General features: G+C 54.7%; 1 protein-coding gene across 7 annotated transcripts in view; it reads left to right on the top strand.

Annotated features, from left to right (window-relative positions):
• The window catches only part of PACSIN1 (protein kinase C and casein kinase substrate in neurons 1), a 47,883-nt gene that overhangs the window by 24,975 nt on the left and 9,942 nt on the right, over positions 1–12,966 (top strand). For 2 of the 7 annotated variants that reach the window (XM_017663100.3, XM_073225047.1), the window contains one exon: positions 10,099–10,325. The exons of 3 other annotated variants lie outside the window; for them this stretch is intronic. The gene's annotated coding sequence lies outside the window, so the exon portion shown is untranslated. Of the gene's footprint in view, positions 1–3,953; positions 4,160–10,098; positions 10,326–12,966 lie in introns of those variants that run through there. 2 more of the 7 variants (XM_017663102.3, XM_017663099.3) reach the window with 2 other exon arrangements.

Below are 12,966 nucleotides of genomic sequence, written 5' to 3'. Positions count from 1 at the left end.
TTGCCCTTGCTGTTCCAAAAGTGCCAGAAGACACTCTTTGCTGAAATCATCACATACTTCCCTTTCCCCCTTTATTTAGGTCTCTGTTCCAATGTCATCTCTTCAAAGAGGGATTCTAAAATGGTCCCGATAGACTCATCCTGTCTCTTTACCCCACGTTATTTTTCTTGATAGCACTTATCACCACCTGAACTTCTATTGTTTATTTGTTGTGTGTCCCCCCCACTTTGGCATGAAGTGCCCATGAGGTTTGGGTGTTGTCTGTCTGGTTATCTGCTGTATCCCACTCCCTAGAGTAGTGTTGCACATAGTAGGTGTTCAGGAAATATGCATTAAATGTATTAAAGACACTAGCATGGGATTTGGTCAGATGCCTCAGCTCTGATACCAGCTTCATCTTCCAGCTGAGTATCATAGGGCAAGTCCTTTAACCTAGCACTTCTCACCATCTAGTCTCCTGGGGTCTTTTGGCAATGCAGCTTTTTAGTTAGGAGGTCTGGGGTAGGACCTGAGATTCTGCATTTCCTACCAGCTCCCAGCTGGTGCCCAAGCTGCTGGACCTGGAACTCAGGCTTTCACTAGTGAGGCCTTAACTACTGTGAGCCTCAGTTTCCACATCTATAAAATGGTTCATTATGATAAACAAATGAGCAAAGTGCATAAAGCACTGTGCATAGTGCCCGGACTTGGCAGGTGCTCAGTAAGTATCCACTCCTTCTCTTCTGCATGCCTTTCTGGGTCTGAAACTCGAAGTCACTGCTGATTTTCTCCCTTTGATTTTCTCTATGCCCACGTGTTTAGCCCCCTACACAGACCCTCAGGGGAGCTTTGTCCATTTTATCTCTCAGAGCTGGCCAGCCCCACCTGTCATGGGTAGGGGTTTGGAGGATTCTGGCGTTTTGACAGTCATGGGAAATTATGCAAATGATATGCAAAGCAGCAGCTAATCAGCCCTGATTACCTTTGCCTGGTGCTGGGGAACATGTGGGATAAGTGTGCTGGGCAGGGAAGGGGGTGCAATGAATGCTTTTAGGGATGGATGAGGAGGTGGTGACAGGACGAGTTAGCTTCTTCTGGGGGGCATGAGGGGGCTGTTCTGTGGTCTGGGTGAGGCCTCCTTGTTTGTAGACTGATTCTGTCTGTAGGACTGGAATGTGGTTAAGATCCAGGAATAGGGGCTGAGCTTGGGCTTGGGGTATGTGTGTGTGTAGTGTAAGGGGTATACCTGACCTGTCTGGACCTGCAATTTGGGGAGTAGAAGGCTGCAGACGGGTGACTTGGGGGCCCTCCCAACAGCAGATGTGGCTGGATCAGACTAACAGTGGGAGTGGGGTGGGGGTGGATGCCCTCTGGGCTGGTCAGTAAGGGGTGACAGAAGGGGTCAGCTCCTTCCATGGAGCCTGAGTGTGGAGGGCAGAACTGGGGGCTCTGACAGGCAGCAGATGGGGCCAGATCAGGCTGACAGAAGGGTCGGGGAGGGGAGCTGTCTTCGGTATCCTTGGATGAAGCTGGCTTTTTAGGAGAAACATGATCACAGCTGGGGGCCAGCAGGTGGGCAGGGGGCTCTGCTTACAGTGCCTGGGAACTCAATCCCTCCCTGCCTTCTAGCTGAGGTTTCCCCGCTCTCCAGGGAGCTTCTGCCCTCAGATACCAGGCGTCCCTACCCTCCTGGCCTGAGCCTCCACCTGATCCTCTGCTGAGGACCTCCAGGCCTGAGGACAAGCCACATCAGGTGGCTGGACCAAGGAAGGTCAGTTGGAAGTCACCTCTGAGGTCATTCTGGGGGGTTCCTTACTCATACCCATTACTTGACTAACACTTCATATGACCTTGCCCTACCTTTGATCTAAGGATGAGAAGCACACTTGGCTGTGAAACTTCTAGGAAATGGGTAGCTGTTGCTGTGCCTCCTAATCAGATCTTTCTTAATGGAACCAGTGTGGAGTATTGAAAAAAGCTTGGCAGACAGAGGTTTCAAATCGCAGTCGAGGCATTTACTAGCTTTGCTCAATCTCTAGAGCTTCTGTTTCCTAATCAGCTCTGGTAGGTACCTCACCTGCAGCTGCTGTGACGGCCAGAGGTGCTGCAGGAGAATAGGAGTTCAGTGGATGCACCAGCTTGTCACCCTTGAAGGAGGGACTTGGTTTTGCCCATGGCTCATGGCTGTGTCCCAGCACCTAGGACAGTCCCTGGCACCTAGTGGGTGCCTAATAAATACCTGTTGAATGAATGAAATGCTGTGTCATCTATCCCAAGATGATTATCCTCCCTCACATTTGACATCTCTGATATTGGGATGCTTCATACAATTTATGGCATATCAGTGTAGTTGGCATCAGTCTTATGATTGAGAGGGGTCTTAGATGGGATGAAAAATGGAAAAGGCTATCATTATTATGAAAAGGCAGTTTTACTTTTGCTTTATGCTTAAATTTCAGTGGGCTTCCGGCTCTTTCCAATTTTATCTGCCCTCTCTGGGCTGTGTGCGGTATCTGAGAATTGCCCTGGGGCACAGGGGCTGCTGTGATCCTTGCCTGAGGTCCGAGGTGGTACTGGGCTGGGGACATCACATCCTGTGGGGCATGCTAAGTGCCCTGGGCTCCAGTCTCCACTTGATCTGCTCCCCACCACGCCCTCCCCCGTCACTTGATGTTGTCCCTCCTGGGAGGTGGCAGGGCTGTCTGAAGCCTTTCATAATTCCAAGTCCCAGGACTGGGCGGCAACTGCAGCTGGGGGTGGGTATAGACATCTGTGATCCCTAGGCTGAGGGAGATCTAGGTAGATCTAGTCTGGATGGGCAGAGAAGCCTTTCAGAACGAGGAAGGTGGAGCAGGTACCTGGTCTCCACCCAACTCCAGTCCCTCCAGCAGCGGAGCTGAGACCCAGGGCGCAGATTAGTGTCTGATCCCTAGAGGGCGAGTGTGGAGTGGACAGAGCCCCTCTTTCAGTGCTCACCTTCAGTCCCCTGGTTGGGACACTTTAACTTTGCCACTGATCACCTCCCATGAGGCTAGGGCTGGGGGCTTTTGTGTATAGCCGTGATTCTGTGTGGGAAGCATTTGTGTGTGTTCAGATCTGTGTAGATGTGTGTACACATGCCTTAAAGCTGGGTCTGTGCTGATAGTAGTGTTATGGTTATGTGTATGTGTATGTGAGTATTACCTGTGTCTGAATCTGCAGGTACTCAGACCTGTGAAAATGCATGTGCACGAATACATGCGCTGCTGTTTGTATATATACGTGTGTTGATGGGGTGCATGTGTGCATGGACACATAGAGTGTATGGACCATGTGTGCAGTGCTGACCATGATAGTGTTTGCTGTGTGTGTGGGAGTTTCTGACGGCTGTGGCCTGTGGGGGAAGCACCAGAGGTGGAATCACGAGGCCTCACTGCCAGTAACTAGCCCAGGAATCTTGGATGCTCAGACAAGTTGTTTGACTACTGTGGGCCTCAGTTTCCACTCTGTGAAATCGGTATGGAATCTCATATAATGAAATTGTAGTTGAGCATCTCACACTCAGCCTGACCCTGAAAAGACTTGAAATAAAAATTTGAGGAATGAGAATAAATGATCAAGCAAATGGAAGTCTTTTATGGAACTTCAGGCTGTAAGTTTTAAGGGCTTGAGAGAAATGAGTGGAAAGGGGCAGCTTACAATGTCTTGAACAGATGTTGGGAAGCAAGGTCTCAGGGAGAGTGAGAGGAAAGGGGCTGGAGCAGGGTGCTCCCCACAGTCAGGGGTGGCCGTGTGAACCTGTGCGTTCACCAGCATCACGGTGAAGGTGAAGGCGCCATGCAGAAGGAGGGTGTCCCCTGGTGTACATGGGCGGGAGGCTGTCTGTACAAGCATTGCCCAGTTGCCATAGAAACGAGCAGGAGGTGGGTGGCTGGAGAAGGAGGCGGGTCGGGAGGAGGTAGGGGGAGGAGGCGGCGCTGCGGGGCGGGGAGCTGGCTTCCGCAGTTCTGGAGCTGCTGCCTTCCTGAGAAGCCGGTGGAGGGAACCCAAGAGGACAGAGCCCCCAGCCCGGGCGCCAGGCCCCCTCCCCACCTGCCACCACGGAGGAGGAGGAGGACAGCCAGCCCCTCCGGCCCTGGCCTGGCCCAGCAGGGGCAGTGTGCTCCTACCTGCCCCTGGCTTGGTGCCCAGCCAGGCCCAGGTAGGCATCCCAACGGGGACAGCTGGAGGAGGCTGCATGGAGGGTCGGGGCCCACTGCCCCTGCCTGCCTACCAGCAGTCCCTGGGAGGAAGCATGCAGGCTGGAGGGGCCAGGGCCAGTGGACGTGGGGGAGAGCAGCCAGCACCCTGGGAGGCCCCCTTAAGATGGAGCCTGCTCATCAGGAGGACTGCCCCTCTCTGTTGCCTTCCCTCCTCTGCACTTCCATCCCTCTCTCCACCACTGCACAGGTTCTGACTGTAGAAATGCTCACTCCATGAGGGAAGTGGGCTTAGAGGGGCTGGGGCTGCCATGGACCAACAGTGCACCCCTCCCCAGGCTGAGGCTAGAGGGTGGGCAGGAAGAAGTGGAGATGGCCCCCACCCCCACTTTGGGCAAGGCCAGGCCCTGGTCATTGGAGCACAGGCCCACGTCCCACCTGTCTCACCCACCACCCCAGTGGACCTCCCTGCTGGCCCAGCTGGTCTCAGGCATTGGGCTTAGAGCCCCCTGGTCAGGCAAGAGGAACTTTCTCCTTCTCTCCCAAGCTTGGGTTCTTTCCCCTCATTCTCCCTGCAGACCTTGATTCCCCAGGTCTCTCAAAGGACCACTGCTTCATACCCAGTAAGCCCAGGGTTTCCATACTGGGGTACAGGAGATCAGCCCCATTGGATGGGGGTGCCTGTGGCCCTCGCTCCGCTCCACTTCTCTCTCCCTCTGCTGCACTGCTCCTGGAGGCACTGCGGAGGAGCCTCTGACCGCTGCTCAGGAGGGGGTGGGGTTGAGGCCCGGGGAGGAGCTAGGCCGAGCTGCCTGGCTCTGGGCACACAGTAGGCAGGAGGGGGCCTGCAAGAGTGCAGTGGGTGGGCTGCAGCTGGTCCGTTTGCCCTGGGACAGAGCTGAAGGTTGACATGAAGGGAGATCCCAGCCCGAGAGAGTCAGGGGACTTGGTGTGGGCAACCTTGGGTGCACTTCAGGTACCTGGGCAGCAAAGGGCTTGCCCCCTCTCCCACCCACCTTTTCTACCCAGCACCTCCTGAGATCTGGGCTGGGTCGTTTGTTGGGCCCTGGCACCACACTGTGGGGCTCCCTGTTCCATGGGCACTGGGGCAGAGGGCCTGGTACAAGGCCAAGAGGGGGGTATTCACACTGAGAAGCTGATGTGGCTTCATTCATTTCAAGCATTAGTTGCACCTGCCAAGCCTAGGCCCAGAGGGCTCCTGCTTTAGGGTTAAGGGCCTGGGGTGGCAATAGGGCAGGAGTGGGTAGGGGATGTAGATGTGCCCAGGAGCAGCAGCCAAGTGACCTGTGGACACTCACAAGTCTGGCCCCTACTTCTCTGACCCCACCACCCTCTTCTGGGTTGGCAAAGGGTGCCAAGCTGGGACCCATGGCTCCCCTCTCTCCTTTGGGGGGATCTGGAGACCCTCCCACCCTCCAAGGCCTGGCACATGCATCTGTCCTGCCTCATGTCGACAGCCAGGATGGGGGGCTGCTGAGTCCTGGAGGACAGGTTTCTGGCAAACACAGGAAGGAGCTGTCCCTTCTCCAGGCTCTCCAGGTCTGGCCCTGACCTCCCATATCCTGGCCTGCCTTTTCTAGGCAGTATGTGCCCTCTCTTTCATTGTTTATCGTCCCACAGTCCCTGGCTCTGTCTTTGCTTGCTCAATCTCTCACTTACACTCTGGTCCCCAAATGCTGGGGCAGTGAGCCCGCCAGATTGGCCTCCTGGGGCACATTTTCCAGCCCTACCCCATGGCACCCAGTGGGCCTGTAGCCCAGCGCACTTGCCTAGAAGCCAGGCTGGGTTCCCAGTCTGCCCCGAATAGCCTTCTCTATTTCAGAGGTTGCTGAAGGGAAGCCCCAGGAACACTTGAGGCCTGGGGCTCAGCCAGGAGTCTGGCCCTGGATTGGAAGAACAATTTGGCCCCGGGTAGGCCCCCATATCCCATGCCTCACAGAAGCTGTAGGGGAGAGTAAGGAGACATCTCCATTTGGCTCTTTATGGGGAACTGAGGTCTGTAAAACCGAGTTCCTGGGCTCCCCCCAAGTGCCCCATCCCAGGAAACAGCATCCTACCTGCCAGTTGCTCAGGCCCAAACCTCAGAGCCATCCTTGACTCCTTCCTCTCATGCATCTGAACAATTAGCAATTACCTTTGGCTCCAGCCGCACGGTATTTCCAGACTCCAACCACTTCTCCCTGCTTCTATCACCTGGAGGACTTCAGCCGCCCACCAGCGGGCTCCCTGTCCTCCTAGCCCTGCCACTTCCCAAGTCCACCTTTCACTCAGCAGCCAGAGACCCTTTAAAACCTGAACCTGATAGCATCCCACCTCTTCTCATGCCCACAGGGGCCCCCATCTCACTGTTGGGTTGGGGGAGTCAGAGGCCTCTCTCTGACCTACAAGGGCCCGTGTGCTCTGTGTCCTCCCCCCAGAGTCTGCCCCCAACCCCACCCTCATTCCTCCCTTCTCCCCCTCACTCTACTCCAGCCACATAGCCCCTGTTCCTCAAGTGAGGTAGCCCTGTCTGCCTCAGGGCCTTAGCACTGGCTGTTCCCTCTGCCTGATGCTCTTCCCCCAGATACCTGCACAGCTCCTGCTGACCTCCTTCAGGTCTCTGCTGAAATGTTGCTTTCTGAGCATGACCTTCTCTGACCATCCCTTGTAAAACATCATCACTCCAACTTCCACCATCCCTCTCTGTCCCCTCCCTGCCTTGTTCTTCCCCACAGCTCATGTCACCTTCCAACACACTTGATCATTCACTTGTCCTTCGGCTTTCTTGTCTGTCTAGCCCCTCTAGACAGGCAGCTCCATGAGGCAGGATATCTTCTGTCCTGTTTGTTGCTATAGCTCAGAGCTGCACAGCAAGGATCAGGGCTGCAGTTGAAAGCTAGGAGCCTCTGTCTCTGGCCAGCTCACTGAATGTGTGCTAAAATGGGAGGCCTGTGATTCCCCTCACAGGGGAAGGGATGCAGTATCCCTCTGGTGGGACATTTGCCCCAGAGGCATCGGGTTGGACAGAGTGTTGTACGTGGATTGGGTCCGTGCTTCTTGCCTCTTTCTGCTCCAGTCATGGCCAGGGCAGCTCTACTTGGCCAGGAAGGGGAGGTGAGCAAGCTGCATGCATCCCACCCCTAGTATTGGTAAATGGGGGACCCCTTCTTCCAGGTCAGAATTCATCCCAGAGTTGTGTGCTTTCAGGAGAGCATGCTGCACACCCACCTGGAGCATCACCCAGAGGGCATAGACCTGGTGCCTGCCTCCAGGAGGCCGTGGATGCAGGGGGCTTAGAACAGGACGGACAGTCTCAGAGGGACCAAGTGTACAATGACTGGTCTTAAGGAGAGAGAGATGCACCAGAGCAGAAAGGACGGGCCTGTCTCCCCACCAGCTTGCATTCCTGCCTCCCCACCTGTGGTGTTCCCACTGGGGCTCCTCCGGAAGCTGACTCTGAGACAAGGAAATGATGAGGGCGGTTCATCTGGGAGGCAGTCTCTGGAAGCACTGAGAGTGTGGCGGCGAGGCAGAGAGGTGCTTTATCAAGACAGTTCCCACTGTGGGCAGCGAGGGCTCACTTGGTGCCCTCCGGGAGGCAGTGCAGGACACCTCAGGCTTAGCCCACCAGGAGGATGGTACACCAATGGCAAGGTCATTGCTGGAGGGCTGCTCCTGACTCTTCCAGGAACTGTTGTTAACAACCTAACGAGGGAATATTTGTTCACTTCTTGGCGTCCACCAGCACTGGAGTGTAAGCTCCGTCCCCTGCTGAGCTTGCCGCTGGCGCAGCCCTACAGGCCCCCTAGAGACGGTGGACTCAGTGAGATGATGCCTCATCCACTTGGCCTGGAAGCAGGGGAGTGAGGGGGGCTGCCTTTACGGGTGATTTTTCTGGAGGAGGGAGAGGACCTGGGTGCTTGGGGAGCTGGAGGGAGAAGAGAGAGGATGGAGTGGTGAAGAGCCAAAGGCCCAAGTCTAGGAAGTGGGCTAGGGAAGTGGGGGAGAGAGCAGCTGGGGGCGGCTGAGGTGGCTTTCCTGGCTGGGATGAGCCCAGCTGGTCCCCTCCACCTTGGGCCTCCCTGGGGAACCTCTGGCCTGAACCGAGACCCAGGCTCAACCTTGCTCTGTCTCCCCATTTATGTTTCCATCCCCTTCCTTCTTCCCCACCTTGGGACTCATTTCTGGAGGGAGGGCCCCTTGGGGACTTCCCAGGGGATGTTCCCTTGGAGGAGACGGAGGTTGGGGGGCCTGGTTTTTAGACCCAAAGAGAAGGCAAGAGGAAGCCAGGCCTGGGATCTTGTTTTCTCAGGGGCCTGGAGACCTGGGGGTCCCACAGGCATCCCAACCATCACAGAAAGGCAACTTAGTCTGCTCAGACCACCATAACAAAATTCGATAGCCTGAGTGGCTTAAACAACAGAAATGTATTTCTCAAAGTCCTAGAGGCTAGAAGGTGCTGGCCTCTTGGGTTCCTGGTGAGGCCTCTCTTCCTGGCTTGCAGACGGCGGCCTTCTCGCTGCGCTCTTGCTTCCTCAGTCTATGTGCATGGGGAGAAAGAGCAAGACCTCTCTCTTCCTCTTCTCATAAGGACACCAACCCTATTAAATTAGGACCTCACCCTTATGACCTCATTTAACGTCAATTACCTCCTAAAAGCCCTATCTCCAAATACAGTTACATTGAGGGGTAGAACATCAACATACAAATTTGTGGGGACACAATTCAGTCTTTAACAAAGGTCTATGGGATGTTAGCCCAAAGAGGGGATGAGTTGTGAGGTCATCCAGAGAGATGAGTCTCCTGTTTTGAAAGCTCTGTAGCTGTGGGAAACATGGGTAACAATAGCTATAATAATAATAGTGGTTAACACAGTGCTTCTTACATGCTGGTTACTCAATTCAGCCTCACACCAACCCCATGGCGTAGGTGGTATTATCACCTCCATTTTGCAGGTAAGAAAACTGAGGCACAGAATTTAAGCAACTTGCCAGGATCACACGGCCAGCAAGCCGCAACACTGGGATCTGAGCCTAGTCCTTCTGTCTGGCCCCCAGACAGTGCTCACAGCCACTGTGCTAGGGTAGCAGGAGAGCAGGTCGACACCCGTGAACCAGTCCCAGAAAGATGAGGCTCATGGCAGGTGTGACCAGGAACTGTACCAGGGGGTAGGGGTGGGGTAGGTGAGGGCTGGGATATTCAGGGCAGGCTTCTAAGAGGGGTGGGATTGAGTTGGTCATTTTATCCTGAGGAGAGGTAGTGAGGGGAAGGAGGAAGGCACGCACCCCAGGCAGGGGGAGGGCGTGAGCAGAGGGGCAGAGGCTGGAAGGCACACAGAGTCCCGAGGAGGAGGGCAAGGACAGCCCCTGACAGCTAACCTGGCTCCTCACTGCATCTCTGCATCTGGACTGTGGCAGCCCCTGTGTGGCCCCAAGTCAGGCACTGTGAGCCCGTCCATCTTGGGTGAGGTGAGCAGGGGAGGAGCTGCTGGGAATGTCTGTGGGACCTGAGGCCCGCCCGGGGTGAGGGGAGGCAGCTCTGGCTTCCCATGCCCCTGCCCCGATTTGAGCTGAGCCCTCCCTTAGGCCAGGAGGGCTGGGGTGACCCCCACCCCCACCCCCCACCAAGTGCTGGCTCTGGGCTGAGCACGGGGTTGTGGGTGGCAGGGGAAGGACTCACCCTGGGATCTGAATCTGACTGTCTCCTCCCTGCTGTGTGACCTCGGACAAATTATTAACCTCTCTGAGTCTTCTAGAAGGCAGGGAAGTCTTTGCCCATCTCAATGCGTTGTTGTGAGGATTAGAAATAAAGTGTATATGAGGAGGCTGGCACATAGTAGGTAATCAAAAATGTTTGTTGTAGTTGACATAATGGGAAAGTGAATAGAGGGGTAGTGTAAGAGCTGGAGGTTGTTGACACCTGCTCTGTTTGTGTGCTGTAGAGTCCCTGAGGAGGGGGCCCCATGCTGAGGGCAGAACTGTCATGAGGGCTCAAGGAGGAAGACCTGGAACTGGACCCTGAGGGTTGCCCAAGAGGAGAGGAAGGGGACCCCAAGAGAAGCAGGACACCTGGCAACAGGACAGGTGGCATCCAGGATTCCCCTCTTGTGAGATTCTTTGGTTGTGTCACCAACATTATCAACATTTATTGGGCACCTACTGTGTGCAGGTGATTATTTGTCTCTGGAGTAAAGAATTCAGTGTTTCTGTTATTTAATGAATGAATGTTCCAGAAGGTTCTTGGCATGTATTCATTCATTCAACAAAAATGTATCACACACATACTCTGTGTCAGGCACCGCTCTGAGTGCTGAAAATACAGCAGAGAGCCTGACATACAAAAATTGCTTACCTCAGAGAAGTGACATTCTAGTGGGAGAAGAAGACAGTGAACATGATGAATACTCTAATGCTGACAGCCTGTCATCTAGTGACTAGTGCTGTGGAGAACAATAAAGTGAGCAGAGGGAGAAGTGGGGAGTGCTGAAGGTAGAAAAAGAGTTGCAGGTTTAGATGCAGGGAGGACATTCGAGCAGACCTGGAAATCTCGGGAGAGCGTTCCTAGCAGATGCAAAGGCCCTGGGGTTAGAACAGCAAGGAAGTCAGTGGGACAGGAAGTAAGCGTGGAGGGAGGTGAGGGCAGAGAGGTGAAGGGAAGGGCAGTCACACAGGGCCTCCTGGCAAGGAATCGGATTTTTACTCAAGCAAATGGGGAGTCACTGGAAGATTCCAAGTAAGGCAACAGTGGAACCTGGCATAGTGTTTACACATCAGGGTTGGTTTGGGGCAGGAGGAGAAATAGGAGCTGGGTGATCCTGAGGCCTGTAGTTAATGACTGATGATATAGGAATCCACATAGCGCCATTGTCCATACCAGGCCTGCCTGCTCTGGGCTCATGCTCTTAATTCTTCTATGCCTTCTTCAAGCCAAGGGTGGGCAGAACCTGACCAAGGTCCCTGCTCTTCAGGGTCTTTTGGGGGCAGCTGGTGGTAAGCCCAGGGCCTGAGGAGGGACACCTTTCATCCTGGAGCTCCTTTCTCCATAAAGGAAAAGTCAAAAGTCCAGCATGCAAACCTCACTTTTCCATAGTGATCTCTGTTTTTCAGAATGAGCTCCTACCCTTTGTCATTTGATCTTCAAAAGAAACAAAGTGTTGTTTTCCCATCATATCAGTTAGAAAACCAAGACCGCATGATGGTACTTGGCTGAGGTCTCACTGTTAAGTGGTAGAGCTGGAGCCAGAGCTCCAGGCCCCCCGTTCTGCATGCTGAGGGTAGACCATCCTTGTGGGCCAGAAAGGACTGGCACCCTCCCTGGCTCACAGGAAGAGAGGGTCCACCCTAAACGGGACTACTACCCCCACTACAACATGGTGACAAATCAATGCTGAGAGCTGACCGAGCTCTTCCAGTCCTGCCTCAGCCTCCGGGCCCTTGTCTGCAGTGTGGGGATGATCAGAGCGCCTGCCCTAGGGCTATTGTGAGGAGTTGATGAGTTAAGACAAGGGAACAGTCCTCCGCTCCAAGTGTGTGCTTCCTAAATGCCAGCTATTGCTATTAATGATAAAGGGCTTACAGGTCTGCAACAGCTTTACAGCCACTGGTGAGGAAGGTCCATGGGCCTTGTGCCCATCTGATGGGTTGAGGAAGACTAAGAGCATGTCGGGCCTGCACACAGGAGTGGCAGTCACTGGTCACACCAGCTTCCTGACTGAGAGATGCAGCGTTTTCAGTGATGGCAGCCACTGACTGCCATCAGGAGACATGACATTTGGCCAGAGTTCAGCCTCCCACCTGCCCCCCAGGGGGAGTGAGGCCCATTTGGAGGAGGTAGGGCAGCATGTATGGTGTGTGGCCATATGGGGCTGGGGAGCTCATGCACCCTTTCCACAGCCCCTCTCTGACCCTGCCTGCCTGTCTCCTGAGCCCACCTCTGGGGGTGTCCAGCCAGGGGTTGGAGTGGGTCAGACCCTCACCATGTCATCTAATCCTGAAGTTGAATCGTATCATCCTCATTTCACGGCCAGGCCCAGTGAGGTCATGTGAATCGCCCAAGGGCCCCTGGCAGTTTGGTGGCAGAGCAGGGGACCCCAAGGCTAGAACTATTTCTGCTATATGCTGCCTCAGCTGGCAGCCTGGAGACTTGCTACCTGCCCAACTGAGGGAGGGACCACTGCAAGTCCACCCTCCCTGCGTCTGGACAAGGTGGAGAGTGGCCGTTGCCATGCATTCCCTTCTAGCCTGACATGCCAGGTCTTAGCTGCACTCTTCCCTCTCTCCATGCTTTGAGCGCACCCTCGGTCCTGCCCCCAGGCTCCCTCAGCTCTCCTCTACCACCGACTGGAGGGTTTAAAAAGATACGCAGCTTATGTACACAGGGCAAAATTGAAAAGGTACGAAATGACCTACCATGAAAAATCTCTCCCCCACCCGATTTCCCCAGCCACCCTGTCCTCCCAAGGCAGCCACCGTTACCCACTTTCCAAAACTGTTCCCTGCTTCTGTATTCCCCCCCATACAAATGGAAGCATCCAGAGCCTCGCTGTCCGGCATCTTGCTCATTCTGTTTCAGTGACATGGCAGCGGGAGGGTTCTGTTCGGGACTAGAGCATTCCGTCACAGGCCCGCACATAACTGTCTTAACCCATCCCTGAGGTTAACCCATCCCCTGGGTGGGCATCTGGGTTGTTTCCAGCCTTTGGCTTTTACAAGTAGTGCTGCAGCAAGTGAAACTGGCATCATGAGTTCGCCTAGCTGACTGGAAGCTGAAATCCTATGAGTAGTGCTGCTGGGTGGAGGATGTGTGCCCC

This window comes from Manis javanica, chromosome 16 (assembly GCF_040802235.1).
Source record: "Manis javanica isolate MJ-LG chromosome 16, MJ_LKY, whole genome shotgun sequence".
NCBI classification, from domain to species: domain Eukaryota; kingdom Metazoa; phylum Chordata; class Mammalia; order Pholidota; family Manidae; genus Manis; species Manis javanica.
The sequence above is the reverse complement of the archived record's forward strand: the minus strand, read 5'-3'. Positions and strand labels throughout refer to the sequence as shown.